Source organism: Delphinapterus leucas, chromosome X, assembly GCF_059928025.1.
Source record: "Delphinapterus leucas isolate spDelLeu-1000000601 "Yukka" chromosome X, BTC_Dleu_Yukka2, whole genome shotgun sequence".
Classification (NCBI taxonomy): Eukaryota; Metazoa; Chordata; class Mammalia; order Artiodactyla; family Monodontidae; genus Delphinapterus; species Delphinapterus leucas.
The window spans coordinates 16890546-16908895 of record NC_143150.1 but is presented as its reverse complement, the minus strand read 5'-3'; positions in this window follow the sequence as shown (position 1 = coordinate 16908895).

Here is an 18350-nt window from a genome sequence, read left to right as displayed (position 1 = left end):
ATAAGGCCCAAAGAATTTCCCCCAGTTGTCCCACCTGAGCAATGGGCTGCCAGTAGATCTCCCATGGGCTCAGGCTTCGGATGCCTTTGCTCACAGATTCTCACAGTTTATAATGCCCTTCTGTCTTTCAAGGCCCAGTAGAAATGTCACTTCCTCCGGTAAACCCTCCAGGATCGTCCATGAGAACCATTAACTCCTGCACCACCATCACAGAATGTTACTTTTTCTGCTTTGCAATTCTTCCTGACTTAGGTAATCACTAGTCATGTATATGTCTTCCTTTCTCTCCTGCCTAGGCTAAGAATTTCTCAAAACCCATCCATAGCTGGCAGCAGAATGCCTGATCCAGAAGAGACATACAATTGGATGAAATGAATGAAATCCTTCAACTTCACTGCATCTGAAGCCCTAAGTAGGCCCAGAAAGAATCCTAGGCAAAACCTCATATAATCACCACCTTCCCTTCACTAGGACATCTCCATCTTGACCCAGCCGCATGAAACACAAAGTGGTTAGTCAGCAGAGCATTGCAAAAGGACCAAAGCTTGTACTTCCCTTGCAAGTCAGACTGGTTTGTGGTACGATATGTGGTTGTGGAAGATATTACTGGTATAGTTCACATGACAATCCAGTGTAGAAAGATTTCACGGTGCCATAGAAAATAACTGAGTTTCCAAATGCAGTTGTATCTCCTGCTTTTGGGAAGCTTCAGACTTCTATTTGCTTCAGGCTGCCCTTGGGCTCCATCCACATCCCTTCAGACCTTGTAAACTGTGTTATAAGGTATCCTTTTACAAAAGTAGGCATCTTGCTTTGTGTGGTTCTCGCACCATTTAATGCATATTGTTTGCTCTCCAATTACAAGATACACTCTGGCGCAGTTTCCTCATCCATAAAATGGGGACAAGAATCCTTGTCCTACCCAGTTTACTGGGCTGTTAGGAGGTTCTGATGTAGTAATATTTATAGTATAGGTGAAAATGTAACTGTAGGATGCTTTTCCAGTGTAAGGTCTGTTTTATTATTATGTTTTTAAAACCTTTACACTCTACCACTTAGGTATGTGTGTTTGAGATTCCACATTAGAAATCAAAGCCTTTATTGTGAATCCCTGGGGATAATGCTTTAAATCATGGTTTCCCAAATTTGCCTGAAGAATTACCTGTAACTGTTGACTTAAAGAAAGACACACAATATAAGAGGTGTGAGTTTAAGTTTTATTTGGGGTCTTGCTGAGGACTATAGCCCAGGAGGCAGCCATTCAGCTAGCTCTGAGGAAACTGCTCCAAAGAGGTAGGGGAGAAGCCAGTTTATCCACTTTCGGCTAGGAAATATGCACAGTCAAGCATACATTCTTGGTAAAAGATTATTGCTATTCACAAAGAACAGATACCTCAAGTCAATGATTTTAACTGTGCTTTCCTATGTATTAGAAGATGCAAGAATCTGGGGTCATTGAAATTCTTCCTGAGATATGCATCTAACTATGCACGGGGCCTGCTTGTCCAAAGCACAGAGTGCCTCCTCCTGTTTTTCATCCTGAATTCCACTCAGAGTACACTGTCCATCAGCAAATGCAGTGGGTTACAACTTAACCCTTGTAGAACTGGGTGGTGAGCAACGCTCTTTGTTCTTCTTTGTTCACAGAGCCCTTGTTAAAAACAGATTTCCATGATGTCCACAAAAGAAAGCCACGAATTCAGAACTATTCTGATATTCAGAGCTTGGACGATTTTCTGATCCCCTTTGCTATGCGCTTCAGGAAGTATCTTTTCTTCTAGTTCAGACCTCGCTGGGGCTTCAGCACATGTATGTCTGATTTGTGAGCCCAGCTGCATTAGCCTCTTCATTTTACAAAGCCTGCAACGTCATGAAGGTGTAGAAAACGAGCAGAGAATTTTAAGGAGAGTTGCCCATTTTCAGAGAATAAATAGTCCCTGCTTTCATATATTATTTGTACCTAAAAAAAAAAAAAACAGATTTCCAGAACCTACCCAGACTTATTGAATAAAAATTTCCAGGTAAGATTCTGCTCCAACAATTCTAAAGTGTGGGCTTTTCTACACCACTGACCAACTGTCTGACACAGGCTGGGTGTCCTATAATTCAACTCCACTCTCGCACTGTCTACCCACAATTCAGCTCCACTCTGACACTATCTACCTGGAGATAGTGTCATATCCCACAGGTTAAGGGCTCAGTCCCACAAGATTGCCCTCCACTTCAGATATCAATCACAAGTCCAGGTTATCACCTGTACTTCGGACCAATTGGCTGTAAATCAGGGGTCCCCATGACCCCCTCCTTTGGGTTCAATCAATTTGCTAGAGCAGCTCACAGAACTCAGGACACCAGTTTCCTCACTAGATTACTGATTTATTACAAAGGATATTAAAGAATATGAACCAATGGCCAGATGAGGAGATACATAGGGCGAGGTCTTGAACAAAAGAGCTTCTGTCCTTGTGGAGTTTGGGGCCCGGCATGGTGGCACACGGAAGCATTCTGGTTCACCAACCTGAGGGCCCTCCAAACCCTGTCCTTTTGGGTCTTTATAGAGGCTTCGTTACATAGGCATGATTGACTAAATTATTGGCCACTGGTGACTGATTCAACCTCCAGCCCCTCTCCCCTCTGGAGGTCCCCATCCTTAGGGGTTTTCCAGTAGTCACTGCATTAACATAAACTCAGACGTGGTTGAAAGGGGTTTGTTACGAATATCCAGACGCCTTTATCGCTCTCATCACTTTGGATATTTCAAGAGTTTTAGGAGCTCTGTGCCAGAAATGGGGAAGAAAACCAAATATATATTTCTTATTATAAATCACAATATCACACCAGGAGAAAAACAAGATCAACAGTATAATTAGGAATGACACCAGGTGATTGTAATCCTCAGAGAAACCTGGGAGACACTGCTCTTACCAGTTATTCACAGATCAGAATGAATTCATTTAGGACTCTTTCTGGGAAAGGCCTCTCAGATAAGGAGAAATCAAAACTGGAACAGATCCTGAGAGGAGGCTCCAGAAGGGCAGAAAAACTTCAGTTTGCGTCACAATTGTGCCCACAACTAGTAAAGCAAAACCTTCCCCTGGGTTTCCTTGTCCTTGCTCCAGGAGCCCAGAAACTGGCTTGAGGCTCTGTGGCTGGCAGCTAAGCTGATTTCCCAGTGGAAGCCAAAAACAGGAGCTGTTACTGTCTCCATCCAGTTGGTGATTTTCCAGGACTTTCTCAGTGCTCTGTGACCAAAACTCCCTTTAGACCGCTCTCCTCAGTGTTCCCCCATCTTCCCAAGCAGACCTCTTTCCCAGCAGTTAAACACGGTATTGTCACTGTTTTCCTGTTTGTCTCTCCGGTGGTGAGAGCTGGACTGGGTCTTAAACACCTTCGCACCCCCTGGGGTGTGGCACTGTGCCTGATGTATTGTCGGTGCTTCTGTTGTGCCGACCTATGAAATTGTTTAACGTCTGCTTCACCTGCTTGACTGGGAGCTCACCGAGGGGAGCCACAGTTCAACTCCGTATCCTCATGTCCTAGCCTGGAGACGTGCACAGGGTCATGGGTCAGCAAATGTTTGTTGAAGACCAAATGGTCTCCCTTTTGGTAGCGCCTACGTTAGCTACTTCAGGAGAGATGCAGGCTGCTAGGCACTGGCACTGGTAGTCTTGAGACTAGGATTCAGGGAGAGCCTATTGCTCATAGCCTTGATGTACGTGTGCTCCTTTTGACCTGAGCTGAGTTCGAGAGGGACCTTTTGAAAAGAGTGGGGAATATGGCCTAGTTCTCCCAATACCTTGAGGCAAGTGCTGGGACTGGAAGGTGTGGCTAAAACAGGATTGAATACCAACAAGGTTTCGGCTGCATTCTCTTCTGCTGACCATCCAGACACGTGGCAAATCCAGGCACACAAAGGCATTAAAGGCCATACCGTTCACCCTAGATCGTTCAGCCATGTTCAGCTACATTGCATTGCTATTCCATTTTGGAAACCTTTGCCCAGAGCTCCTCTCCTGTTCTTGCCATAGCTCATTTCGGAAAAAAATTAAGCAATAAAAATCACAATTGCAGGCATTCGGTAGCAGGGTAGAAAGAGAATTTTAACTGCCTAGAGTACTTTTTGCAAAAGTAGGGACTGACTTCGTTGTCCCACTAACTGGCTGTATGAACTCAGGCCAATCCTTTCTTCAGCCTGGGCCTCAAAACTCACCCATTTGTACAATAAGGTGGCTGGACTAAAATGAGTCTGCGGCAGGCCTGGCCAGAAATCTTTGTTCAAGGTCCAGGAAATAGATTTTTCTCCTGCCCTGATTCCCCACCCAAACTTATAGAATCAACCACAGAAAAACTGTTCTGTATTTCTCCTCCCCTCCACCTCACAACCCACATTATAAAAATAAAAGTTACTAAATTACTGATTACTCAAGACCATTTATTGAATTACCTACTAGATGTCAATACTACGTACGAATGATTTTGTTTTATTCTTTAAATAGTAGGAGCATTTTCCATGCTCCAGGAGCTTGAGATGGTCTCAGTGACACCAAGAGAAACCTATGACTTAGTGAGCCTGTGGGCAGAGCTAAGGATGGTTTGTACCTTCTGTTGTGGCAACCAGGCTACCTGTACTCTTTGCATCTGTTGGGTTACAACAGTTGCACAAGACTCTCTATTCACTATGCCAGAAAAAATTGACCAAGATAAGGAGATGGTCTTAGGCATAGTATTAAGGGGAAAGAGGTACAAGTCAGGAATTCCTTTTGAAAATAGAAGGCAGCTGTGGAATGAGACATGTGATGCTGAGTGCTTTACGAGAAGAAGCATGGAGTCATGAGCTATGGAAACTGGGGTAAGTTGCTTAACTTCTCTGAGGTCAGATGCATCAGCTATGAAGCCTTCTTTCAGATGATAGCCTGGATAGAGGAAATAATGCATGTTTGTAAAGAGCCTAGAACGTAGAAGGAAGGCACTCAGTACATGTTAGTTATTACTATGAAGAATCTGAGACCCGATAAAGAAAGAAAAGCCATGAGCCACTGAGACTGGTCAACTTTGTTATACAAATTCAAGGGGAGTCCATACTAATGATGGTGTAGCCCAGATACTGGCTTGGGGCATCCCCAATTCCAGCCCATGTCTCTGCACTCTTCAGAAGATTTCCATGCTTTTACATCCTCATACTTCAATGCCTCCATGCTCTCGGACACTTGTGCCTGCCATTTTGGCTGTCCTGTGTCCAACCCAGAGAACCTTTGCCATTTCCTACAAGAAATCCAGATACTCAGCATTTTCTAAATTTGGTAACTTGACTGAAAATACTCAAGGTTGTCAGGGAGCTCCTACATCGTGTCCTGGGGAGCTGACTGCTTTCTTGTCTACACCCTTTCACTCTGTTCCATCCCAAAGCCTGTACTCCCCGTGACCCAACCCTTAATGCTTAGCTCCTCGACTTGTCTCATAAATGGTAGAGTGATCTGGGATTTTCTACCTAGTAATCTGGTGGGTGCTCAATGAAAATGTATTTATATTTAAAGCTTAAAACTGCACTAAAACTTTTGGGCCACCCTGTTGAGGGAACATGCCAAAGGGCAGCACTAAAATTTCATTAAGCATCCAAGATGTATAACTTGTCACACTCACCTACTTATCTACTCACTTCATGGGCAAACTTGGAAAGCAGACTGAACTAACACTGAAAACAATGTTAAGGTAAGCACGCACACCACAGCACATCTGAGAACACGTCATCACAGAAGCACGGATGATTTCAATGACTGGGATGGATAAGCCATGGCAGGGAGATCCCGCAGTAACACATACTTAAGATGTAGCTTGTATATAATTATACTTCACAACAGCCCATGTGATTTTGTACTTCAAAGTGACCAACCCTATAATCCAGTTTTAAGTATTTTCCAAACGTCCACTGCAGAAGACAGTTGTACCGTACTGCAGCGCAGTGGCTTAAGAGCATGGATAAAAAACATTCCGATGCGGGTTAAAACCTCATCTTTGAGTGGCGGGCATGACAGCAAATTCGGAAAGGTTGCTCGAGGGTTCAAGTCGTCATTGCTGGGGTTGTTCTATTGCGCCAGTGGGGCGTGCTGAGTGCTCTGGGAAAGCCAGGAGCGGACCTCTGCGAGGGCTGTGGCCGTCGACTGCGCTCTCTCTTCAGTTTTGCGAATGTACCAAGTTGCTTTTCAGCCAACATGAGTGGTTATCCAAAGAAGCCTATGACTTCATACATTCGATTTTCTAAAGAACAGCTACCCATATTTAAAGCTCAGAACCCAGATGCGAAAAATTCAGAACTAATTTTAAAAATTGCCGAGCTAAGGAGGGAACATCCTGATTCAGAGGAAAAGATATACAAAGATGTTTACAGGGCAGAATGGCAGGCATACAAAGAAGAGATAAACAGAATTCAAGAACAACTACCTCCAAGTCAAATGGTATCTTTGGAAAAAGAAATCATGCAGAAACGTTTAAAAAAGAAAGCGTTAATAAAAAAGAGAGAGTTAACAATGCTTGGAAAACCGAAAAAACCTCGCTCAGCTTATAACATTTTTATAGCTGAACGCTTTCAGGAAGCTAAGGATGGTACATCACAAGTAAAGCTGAAAACTGTAAGTGAAAACCGGAAAAATCTCTCTGGTTCTCAAAAGCAAGTATATACCCAGCTTGCTAAAGATGAAAAAGTTCGTTATTGTAACGAAATGAAATCTTAAGAACAAGTTGTTGAAGTTGGAAGAGATGATCTTATACGATGCTCAATGAAATACCCAGCAAAAAATGACCCTGAGAAGTATTAAAATAGAAGACTGAGTTACGTTTGTAATGGGTAGACACAAGAAACCAATTAGGTCTCAATACCCAAAGCTGTTGTAAAATTAGAATGGATAAAGTTGGTAAACGTTTATATTTAATTCCTTTTCTGTAGCCCATGGACTTCTGCCAGCCAATTCAATACATTTTGTATTGGTGTCTTGCTTTGGAAAACCCAAACTGATAAGAGTTCATGCGGAATTTATTTTGTTTTTAGGAACTACTGAGCATCAAAATAATCCATGAAATGTAGCAGTGAATCACTTTACCTTTGATAAAGGTAAATCAGGCTGTGAAGTTTTTTATACTCTATGACTATGGAAAGAATATTCTTGTTTCCTTATATTATGGAGCCAGGAGTTTCCTATTCAAAAGTGTCTCAAAGTTTGTAGAAGCCATAGTGTTCTATGATATAATTGTGCATTTTTAAAAGAGCATCCAGAACTCATGTTGGTAAATTACAAATCCTAGGTATAATTCATATTGTAGTCAGAGTTGATCGTTGTACATGCAAGGGATTTCTGGTGTCAGCTGCAGCTTTTATAAAAGGGATAGAGAGATTTATAAACCTTTTCCCCATTATCTTTTTTCCTAAATTAAAAACTAAAAAATTATGTACCAAATCTATGCATATTGTTTTATATTGCATAGAATAAAAATTTAAGTGTTTCCTAATTATGTTTTAAGGTGAAACATTCATTTTACAGGTTTCTGGGGTTGGTTTTTTGTTTGTTTTTTAAAGTAGGAATTTGTATTCTGAATTATTGTTTCTCTTATGTGAGTATATTTATCTAGAAAGTAGAGAACTTATTTGGTATAAGTTTTAAAATGAGAGATCTAAAAAACATAAGTCTCCTAAGTCTCTAGACTTGGAACCTGTAGTTTTTAAACATTTTGCATAACATATAAAAGCCTATATAAGGGACAGCCAGCTCTGGCCTGTTGGCCAAATCCAGCCCACTGCCTGCTTTTCATGGCCTTGCGAGCTAAGAATTGTGTTTACAATTTTAAATGGTTAAAAAAAAGAATATTTCAAGACACATGAAAATTAATATGAAATTCAGTGTCCATAAGTAAAGTTTTATTGGAACACAGCCATACTCATTGTTTATGGCTGCTTTTGTACAACAGTGACAGAGTTGACTAGTTGCTACAGAGAGGCATAGCCTGCAAAGACTGACCCCTATACCGTGGAATGAGACGATCTTATTTGCTATGGCTCAGTAAGATAAACCTTAAGAATTTGCCAGTTAGCATATAAACCTTACCATCTTTTAGCAGCTGTTTATCCTCTTAGGAGAGTCAAGCAAAGTTTTCAAAATCCACACCAGCTTTTTGAGCAAAATATTCAACTGTCGTCATCAGCTCACAGGAATAGGATAACTCAAACTTTATATTTACTTCATATTATACAAAATATTATGCCAAAAAGCTGCGTATTCTACATCTCCAGAAACAAATGAAGATTTTTGTAGTTTGTGGATAGAAAATAAATAAAAAGTCACGAAAAAAATGACTTGTTACATACCAAACTTGGCAAAGGTAGGGACTGTAGAGAAAAATATAGCTTAAGAGGAAGCCTAAGATTTAAATATAGGAAGTTGAGTTTATTCAAACAACTTTCCTCTGTGGATAGGAATACAGGACAAAGTCTACCATTAGGTAAATAGGCACCATGAGGCTAGAGTATTTTGGGGAGGAAGGGTTAGGGAAGAAAAGGACGTGTGCTAGTGTCTATCACAAGCTTTTCTCAATTAGGTTTCCAGGAGAGAATTAAGCCCTAATTCCCTATGGCATCTAGAATGGTACTGATTTTGTATCATCCTCAGGAGAATGGAGAAAATAATCACTCAAATAATTTACTGTGTTCTGTGCGTCAGATGAGCCCAGTGAGCACATAGGAGTCAGTGTTTGTAATGAGTAGGACAGAATGGGTGAGGTAGAGAAATGAGTTATGTAAACACCTGCAGGACAAGTGTAGTATAAAACACATCTTTGCAATTACTTTCTGAGCTCTTTTAGCATTTAAGTACCTATATCGCTTTGTACCAAACACATTCAAATCTTATCTTCCCGAACATACTGGGAAGTTCAGTGTCTGGTAAGTTCTTAAATATTTACATGTTAATATAGGGAGCAAAAGTATGAAACAGTGAAAGGAGCTAGAGCAAAACCATTTTATGATAATATCATTTTATTTGTTTTTCTTTGTTTCTAAAAGAATGTCATTGTTAATACTTTAAATATTAAGATAATCTGATTTCACACCTTTCTTAATAAACTTCAGTACATGTTGAAGACTGGCATGCCATATATCAAATGCCATCCAGTTTAACAATATACACAAATATTCTATTGTTATAAAGAATAAGAGCTTACATCAATAACCAGTGGCCAGTCATATAAAGCCTTACTTTTTAGACTTCTTAAACTGACCCAACAAAGTAATTGCTGTAAGAGCTAAAGAATAGTGCCAAGGGAAAGGATGCTGAGGAAATGAAAGCAGTGTTTATGCTGTCTGAGCAGTTGGTCATAAAGAGATGTTTATACTTTTGTTCATTAGAATACCAATATTAGATTTTTTGAAATAATTTTGTGGGTTTTTTTTGCGGTACGCGGGCCTCTCACTGCTGTGGCCTCTGCCGTTACGGAGCACAGGCTCCGGACGCGCAGGTTCAGCGGCCATGGCTCACGGGCCCAGCCGCTCCGCGGCATGTGGGATCTTCCCAGACCGGGGCACGAACCCGTGTGCCCTGCATCGGCAGGCGGACTCTCAACCACTGTGCCACCAGGGAAGCCCTTTTTGAAATAATTTGATGACAGGGGTCGGTGTGTAATTATTTTACTTTCTGATGTTTAGGGGATATTATGTGCAAATTCAGCCTACTGTAATCATGTAATTTTGCTATTGCTTTTGGCTAGCTCCTTTTTTGGAAATGCCACTTTATTTTTACAGGGCATATGCTTTTTTAAATAGTTGGCTATGAATGTGTATATTTAAATTTCTGAATTAAAATGATATTACTACAAATGGAAAAAAAAAAACACCTCATCTTTGACACTTACCAGCTGTATGTGACCCTGGGCAAGTTTGTCTCTTTTAGTTTCAGTTTTCTTACCTGTAAAATGGAGTGATTATATAAACGTTGAGGTTCTCAACATAGCTATACAAAATGCATTTTTAATGTTAACATTTGGAGTAAAATCAGAGTCTAGATATATATTTGGAATCAGTAACTTTACTAAATAAGTGAAATACAACATTTAAAACACCCAAACTCCATGTTTAAGAAGCCAATTCTAGTTTAATCTGGTTATACACACCCAAACAAATTCCTAGTATTTGAAGCAAACCCCCCAAAATAAAACCATGTTTAACCAATAAAAACTGTTACAAATGATTGTGTCATCAAAATACACTTTGGGGCTTCCCTGGTGGCGCAGTGGTTGAGAGTCCGCCTGCCGATGCAGGGGACACGGGTTCGTGCCCTGGTCCGGGAGGATCCCACGTGCCGCGGAGCGGCTGGGCCCGTGAGTCATGGCCGCTGAGCCTGCGCGTCCGGAGCCTGTGCTCCGCATCGGGAGAGGCCACAACAGTGAGAGGCCCACTTACCGCAAAAAAAAAAAAAAAAACACTTTGATTGGCCAGTAGTACTTTTAAGCTGGGATACTGGAGCTTGCGTAACTATATATTCTCAGCAGGGATGGAGTGCCCGTGACTGCAAAGAACCAAGGAGTTTGGGGTCCAGTGGTAATCTTTGGTGGCAACATTAGCAAGCCTTTGAAAACAGGCAAGAAAAAACTGCTATGGCAATTTTCCCATCAGTAACTCAAACCACTTCCTTACCTTTAGTCATCTACCCGTGCTGCAGCCTTTTAGGTAAAATTGACCCCAATGGAAGTGACTAGCTGTAGTCATATTGCCTCAATACATCACAACAAACCAAGAGACCAGATTAAAACTGTAGAGGTTATTTAGGTAGGTAACAAACCCCTTTATTTTGTTTGGAGCAGTATCTTTAAATATTTAAACCAAGAACAATCCTGGCTCTTTTTGGTCCCATTGATAATAGTAATTATATAGTCTTTTTTTTAAACTAAATTTGTGTCCTGTTTATAGCACTTGATAATGATTCTTTGTAACTGAATAGATGCTCTGGTAGAAGCCCCTACAATTTTAAATAACTTGAATGGGATGGTTAGAAACTGAAAAAGTTTATTTCAAAGCTGCAAGCATTTTCCATATCTTAAGAGGTATGGATTTGCAGACTTCTTTGAGGCAGACATTCTTTTGTTCTGAAAAAAACTACCTGAAATGTCCTTTAGTCTAACAAAATATAAGACCATCAGGTCCTATCCACCCCACTCCGTCCCATCCCTAGTATCCTCAGGACTTGATAACCTCATGGCCTTTTTTTTTTTTTTCCAAACCTTAGTTGAATTCTGAAAGTCTAAGCCTGGTCCTCCCAGAGGCCGGCAGGACTAAATCTAGGGTAGCTTAAGGGCTTACATTCAGAGGTGTTTTCTCAACTCTGAGCCCCTCTAGTCATATATTGCCCTATCTCCCATCTCCCAAGTATACTTTTCACCATAATACTGTTTCCTCTCCTATTACCCAAAGTTCCCCTCTTCTCTCAGCAACCAAACACTCCATCATGCCTTTTCTGGAATGGCTGCTACATAACTATCACACTCCTTTATATCCTCAATGCCTTTTCCGAGCATTTTTTTCCCACCTCCTTACCTTAATGGAAATCTGATTTTCCTCTCAGGACACCATTTCCTTTGCAGCCCTCTTGAATGGCGCCTACTTCATCTCTCAACACCCCACATTCCGTAGTCTGGGAGGTAAGGTTGGTGTCCTCCACATTGGGGAATGCCACTTTCAAGTCATTATTCCCTCCTTTGAGGTCCATACTGTTTGGGTGTGCTACCACTTCCCCATCTTGGTCCCTGTTATCAACTGAACTTATGGCCACTCTTCTGTATTCACTGGAGACTTTAGCAACTGGCTCTTCCTTTCTATCCCAAGCCCTGCTGACATCATCCTGGGGGATTTCAGGGTCCACATGGCCAACCTACCCATTACCCTGGCCATTTTATTCCTTGACTTCCTTGTTTCAAATGACCCTCTCCTCCACTCAGCCACCCATTCCAGCAGTTACACTTCAGATTACCCTTGTAATCAGCAGAAATTTAACCTAACTCAAAATTCTACTTTCTGATCACACCTCCCATTATGCCATTTCTCACTTAATGATTTTACTACAGCTGTTTTTTGTTGTTGTTTTTGTTCATTGAAGAGACATTTGGTATCAACACTGATTCTGCTCCTCTTTCATGCTACCAGAACCCCACTTTCTTCCACTATCCACCTCTCAGGGAATGTGACTCTATTCACCAGTTTAGGGTAAATCCTGATTAACCTAAAAGGATGTTTTTCAAATTGTGGTCCCTGGAAGTCCCTTTCCAAGGTCCCGCAAGGTCAAAACTGTTTGCATCCTCCTCCTCAACAGCAGCAGCCTTTTTTTTTTTTTTTTTTTTTTTTTTACTGTGTGGACATTTTCACCGATGGTGCAAAAGCAGTGGTAGGTAAAACTGCTGGTGCACTGGCATGAATCAAGCCAGTGGTATCAGACTGCACTAACAGTCATTGTACTTCTCATCACCACACGCTTGAAGGAGGCAAAGTAAGATCTGATTTTACCTGAAGAATCAGTAAGAGGTATTAATTTTATTCAATCTCAACCCTTCGGTATAGGTCTTTTTAATATCCTGTGTGACAAAATAGAAAGTATGCATAAAGCACTTCTGCAGAAAAAAGTGTGATGGTCATCTCAAAAACATTAACTTGGGCTTCCCTGGTGGCGCAGTGGTTGAGAGTCCGCCTGCCGATGCAGGGGACGCGGGTTCGTGCCCCGGTCCGGGAAGATCCCACATGCCGCGGAGTGGCTAGGCCTGTGAGCCATGGCCGCTGAGCCTGCGCGTCCGGAGCCTGTGATCCACAACGGGAGAGGCCACAACAGTGAGAGGCCCGCGTACCGAGAAAAAAAAAAACATTAACTTGCCCAGGTGAGTTACAAACTGAACTACCTGTTTTCTTCACGGGACTCCATTTTTATTTGAAAGAATGATGGGCAAACTATGGTTATTTAAACTTAGTATTTGGCAGATCTTTTTCTCCATAAATGAATGAAATGTGCCTGGCACTTAAAGAGAACAACCTTTGTTTACGACTGCAGTCAACTGTAACAAACGCTCCTGAGATGTCAGGGAAGATGAAAATCAAAAAGTGCCCATTAAGTTTAGGAACATGAATGTCCTGCCAACCTTCTCAAAAGATTTCAGTGGGTGGTGAGGGTGGAATACAGATTGAGGTAAGTTGAGAAGTGAGTGGGAAATTTAAAAAATGGAGATGGTGAGAACAGACAACTCTTGGGAGAAGTTTAACAATGAGGGGGGGAAAGATAGAAGGATAGCTAGAAGGGGAAGGGGGTATCAAGGAAAATTGTTCTAAAGATGGGAAAGGCTTGAGCATGTATAAGAGATGATGGGATGGAGAAAATAAAGGAGTGACAGAAGAAACTGGAGGGGGAATAATGGGCAGGGTTCAGGGGAGAGATTGGGATCTAGGTCTCCGTTGATGATGATGGTGGTGGTAGGTGGTGCTGTACGTTTGTGTGTTGGTTGAGTAGGAGTCATAGAAGTTTTGAAAAGGGTGGAGAAAGCATGAAATTGTCATTGCAGAAAGTGGGAGAGCAAGCAGACCAGAGAAACAACATAGTCTTGCAGGCATTGTTGATCTCATCTACACCCCTTGCTTCTACCATTTATATGTTGCTGGTTCCCAGATCTGTACCTCCAGTCCATGCACTTCCTCTAACCTCCAGGCCCACATATCTCACTGACCACTGGATAACTCCACTTGGGAATCACACAGGGCATGTCACTCACTGCATCCAAAATCAAACTCGTGATCTTCCCTCCCAAACCAGGTCCTCTTTTAGTCTTCCTTATCCATCATCCATCTTGCCTAGGAGTCATCCTTGTTTTGTCCATTTTCCTCACCTTCTACATTCAATCACCAAATGCTATTGATTCAATTTCCTTAGCATACCTTCAGTCTAGCCACATGATCCCAGCCCCCTACCTACCACTTTAGTTCAGGCCAGTATGACCTTGTATCTGGACTATTGCCAAATCCTCCTACCTGCCTCCCCCACCCTTTATTTTATTTTCCATAAACAGAGTGATCTTTTTCAAAAGCAAATACCATGTCACACTTCTGTTAAAAACCCTTCAAGAGCTTTTCACTGCCCCCAGGCTAAAGAACAAAACTTTTAGCTCTCCCGCTTTCCTTTCATCCCGACTCCCACCTTCTGTCACACAGTTCATATTCCCAATCCCCTTACCCTGCCCCACTTTTTTTTCCGATAGCACTTACCACCTCTTACAGTCGATATACTTTATTATGACTATTGTTTATTCTCAGTCTCCCCCCTCTAGAATGAGACCCCCTCCACGAGACCATGCATCTTTGTTTTGTGCACAGCTATATCTGTTATGGGCTGAACTGTGTCCTCCCTAAAATCCATGTGTTGAAATCCTAACCTCCAGTACCACAGATCGTGGCTGTATTTGGAGGGAGGACCTTTAAAGAGCTAATTAAGGTAAAATGAAGTCAGGTGGGTGGACCCTAATCCAATATGACTGGTGCCCTCAAAGAACAGGAAATTAGGACACAGACACATACAGAGGGAAGATGATGTAAAGACACAGGGAGAAGAGGGCCATCTACAAGCCAAGGAGTGAGGCCTCAGAAGAAACTAACCCTGCTGATGCCTTGACTTCCAAGTTCCAGCCCCCAGAACTGTAAGAAATTAAATTTCTGTTGTTTAAGCCCCCCACCCCGAGTCGGTGGTGCTTTGCTATCGCAGCGCTAGTGAACTGAAATAATCCCAGTCACCTAGAACAGCTCCTGGCACACAGCAAATATTTGCTGAAAGAACAGATGAATGTGAGGCCCAGCGTGATCTGGCCTCTGCTGCCCTCTCTGACCTCGTCTCCTGCCCCTTTCCCCTTGGATCTCTCAACTCCTTCCAAACTGGACTTTTCTGAACTCCTCAAACATGCCATACCCTTCCCCCTCAGAAACTCTGCGCACTGTTCTCTCTACCTGGAGTTCTCTCTTCCCCAGCCCCCATGTCAACAGTACAATTTCACACTATTCGTTCTTCGGTTCTCAAATTAAGTTTTAAAAAATAGTTTTCATATAGATTAACTGAAGTAGAATGGATATACAACAAACTACACATATTTAAAATGTACAATTTGATAAGTTTTGACATATGTGTACACCCATGAAATCATCACCAGTCAAGATAATATAGAGATATACAGATACATAGATATATAGATATATCACGCCCCCCAAAGTTTTCTCATGGCCTTTGTTTAACCCCTGCCTCCCCGCCTTAGCCTGCTCTTCAGTCAACCACTGATCTGCTTTTAGTCACTACAGATTCATTTGCATTTTTGGCACTTTATTGAGGTACGATTGACACACGAAAAGCTGTACACACAGGGCTTCCCTGGTGGCGCAGTGGTTGAGAGTCCGCCTGCCGATGCAGGGGACACGGGTTCGTGCCCCGGTCCGGGAAGATCCCACATGCCGTGGAGCGGCTGGGCCCATGAGCCATGGCCGCTGAGCCTGCGCGTCCGGAGCCTGTGCTCCGCAACGGGAGAGGCCCGCGTACCGCAAAAAAAAAAAAAAAAAAAAAAAAAAGCTGTACACATTTAATGTCTAGAGTTTGCATGTTTAGAGTTTTATATAAATGGAATCATTTAGTATGTCCTTTTAATTTTGGTCCGGCTTTTTTGACTCGGCATAATTATCTTGATATTCATCCGCATTGTTATGTGTATCAAAGGTTCATTCCCTTTTATTACTGAGTAGCATTCCATTGTATGCATATACCACAGTTTGCTTAGCCATTCAGCAGCTGATGGCCATTTGTGACGTTTATAGTTTGCAGCTATTACAAATAAAGCTGCTATGAGCATTTGTATACAGTCAGCTTCATTCCTATTTTTTTTCTCAGGGAAATGTTTTCCATCTCCCGGATTAAGTTAGGTCCTTCTGTTCTGCTCTCTCACCCATTCATTTCCTCATTCTCTGTAAGTGTGTATTTGCTTAGGAGGAATGTTGTGTTAGTTTGGAAGAATGATTCTGATAAATCACTCGGGAGAGTGAGACCCACAGAGAGGCAAGAAGAACAAGAAGAACTGATTTTTCTCTTGAGTGGGATGGGGATAAGGAGGGTGGAGAGAACAAAATCTTTGGATTCGTCTGTTATAATTTGACGCATACACGATTTTGTGACAATTTCAAGTGTATTAGGCTTTTTGTTTGAGAGATTGGTAAGAGACCATAAGATCAATTTTAAATTGATCTACATTTCTTTTAATAAAGAAAGGGTCTAGTGCTGTGATTTCTGCTTATTATGGGATCCTAGCATTTACACAATTTTCCTGTATCCTTTATTCAAGTATCCACTAGCTAAGACCTTCTACTTGCCCCGTTATTCCTGTATTCTTCCCCCTTTTACTATTGCAATCTGCTCCTCTCAGAACTCTCTCTCCTGTTCGACGACTGGCTTCTGGATCTGATTCAGCAACTCAGGACCTAGCAACCCAATGGAGGTAAGAGACCCACCCAGAAGCCTGGCTCAAGTTCCAGGCATACAGAGCCCTGTTTCCAATCCTGCTGGTCCTAAAAATATACCAACCATTGGCAGGTGGCTAGGCTATTTTCAACCTTGGGGGCCTCAGGAATCAAAGGATTCATGCCAGGCCAGGAAGCAAAAAAGCAAGTCCTTATTGGTGGGCTTCAGATAAAAACAGCTGTCTTGTGGCACGGGTTCAACTCATTCTCAAATGTCTAACTGGCATTGCCAGTTGTTTCCCTTTTTAGGCTCAATCATATTTTCCATTTCCACTCTAAAACATGAACCTGGGACAGCACATGCAGATATTAGGAGGATAGGGTGGGAGGCCAGAGAAATGTTTTTGTTTTTTTCAACTTGCCCAACTCTGTGTTGTTCTCAAGTTACAGAGGAACTCTGAAATAAGTTACAGAAGAGCTCTGAAGCTTCTCTACAGTTTCAGGCTTAAACATCACGCATGTCTAGAAAGTGAGTCATGGTGCCTGCTTCTGCTGGCAAAATTAAAGTACTATTATTATCATCCCCATTTTATAGAGGAGGAAACCTGAGGTTAAATAACTTGCCCAACTAGAAACTGGCAAAGCCAGAGCCAGGATACAAACTGAGATCTGTTGGACTCCAAAGCTTATGCTCTTAATCTCTAGTGTTTCCAAGTGTGGTCCTAAGATGTCTCCCAGAATTGTATTAAGTGGATGACCACCTTATAAGCAAATCTTGTCATGCAATTTCAGCATCAGAATTTGCATTTCTATTTACAATCATAATAGTACAAAGAGTACTCTTTTAATTGTTTTGGATCCAAGAGAAAAGAACAGAGGTAGACCTAATGCATAAATGATGTATTTGTTCCAAATGAAGGTGGATAATATCATAGTTACTTCAGAGGAAGTGTTTTAATAATGCTCATACCAGTATTCACATTGGGGAAAGTGATTTAGTTTCAGCAAAACAACATCAACCATCATATTAAATTAATGTTTGTGATTTGAATTTTTGAAATTAATGTTCAAATTTGAATTTGTAGTTTTGTTTGCATTTAATATGCAGAATCAATCTGGTTTACTGTTGTTTAAGTATAAGCATAAGGAGCTTATGTCTTCTTTTATGTTACCATCTATTTAAGTAATATTATAATAAAAGATCAACACTGAAGGTCTGAAGGAATTTCTTTTCCAACAGAAAGTGTTCACACATTGCTCATATTTGAGAAACTGCTGTACAGGGAGTTGAAGACGGTAAAGAGCTGCATGACTGTCCAGGGATTCCTGTTATTGGAATTTTGGTTTTGTTGCTGTTATTACCTTGGAGATATCTAAAAGGTTCAAGGTGACCCTGGCCTCCCTTTAACCACTTGTTGCATGTATGCAGTAAAGCTGTGGGTCTTTGGCATCCCTTGAGTATTCAGTCTAGCTACTATATCTTAGTCATTTGTGTTTTATGCCATTGCTAGTAGACTGTTTATACTGTTTTCTCAGTTGTTTCTCCAAACAAAAGTGATGCAGTGGCAGGACTTGAGGCAAGAAAAGAGAAAAAGAAAGGAAGAGCTCCTGTTTTCTTTCAGTTCCTCTAAGTTGCATGTTACCTCCTTTCTCTCTACTTCTATCTTCTTGCAAACCTGGAAGTAGTTACGAAATTGAGCAACAGGTGGTGCAGAATGATTTTCCACTCCCTACCTTCCTCAAAAAGAAAAAAACAGAAGCAAATCAAAGTTCCTTAAGGAAGAACTGGAAGGCTCCATTCCATCCCAAAAGTGAAGGGAGATGTTCGGGGTGATGCAGACTGGGACTCCAACTCCAGCTT